Source organism: Chenopodium quinoa, unplaced genomic scaffold, assembly GCF_001683475.1.
Source record: "Chenopodium quinoa cultivar QQ74 unplaced genomic scaffold, ASM168347v1, whole genome shotgun sequence".
Lineage (NCBI taxonomy): Eukaryota > Viridiplantae > Streptophyta > Magnoliopsida > Caryophyllales > Amaranthaceae > Chenopodium > Chenopodium quinoa.
The window spans coordinates 1,536,635-1,537,128 of NW_018745419.1; positions in this window are offsets into that span (position 1 = coordinate 1,536,635).

Sequence of the window (494 nt, forward strand, 5' to 3'; positions counted from 1 at the left end):
CCGTCCAGGAACAAAGTCAGAAAGCCCAAATTGTGTCAATGGAGAAGACCCTGTCAAGTCAACACAGACATCGCAACCACGATGCCATGAATAAAGTAACACATCTGCAGGTCTGAGAGCCCGTCGTTCCCTCCAGATAACCCAATTTCCACCTTTTTCCTAGCAGAAATCCCTGACCGATAGCAAATATCAACAAGAGTATCCCGAACAACATTGCACCGATGTTTAATACCCACCATACCAGCACACGACACCGCGTGATCACTGAAAATATCCCCTGTGAAAACCCTTGAACAAGCAGAGCACGACGTCGAGACAGAGAGCAATGGAACACCCAATCGGTAGCATAACACACATCGGTAAGTCTTTGCATTCATCGTATGACCCAACCCTGAAATAGGAACTGCCCGAAGCCAAATGGAGGTATGATCTCCCTGTTGCGATTTCCACAATGTTGATTGTCGAGGAGATAAAGAGAAGGCGGATTCTGCAGA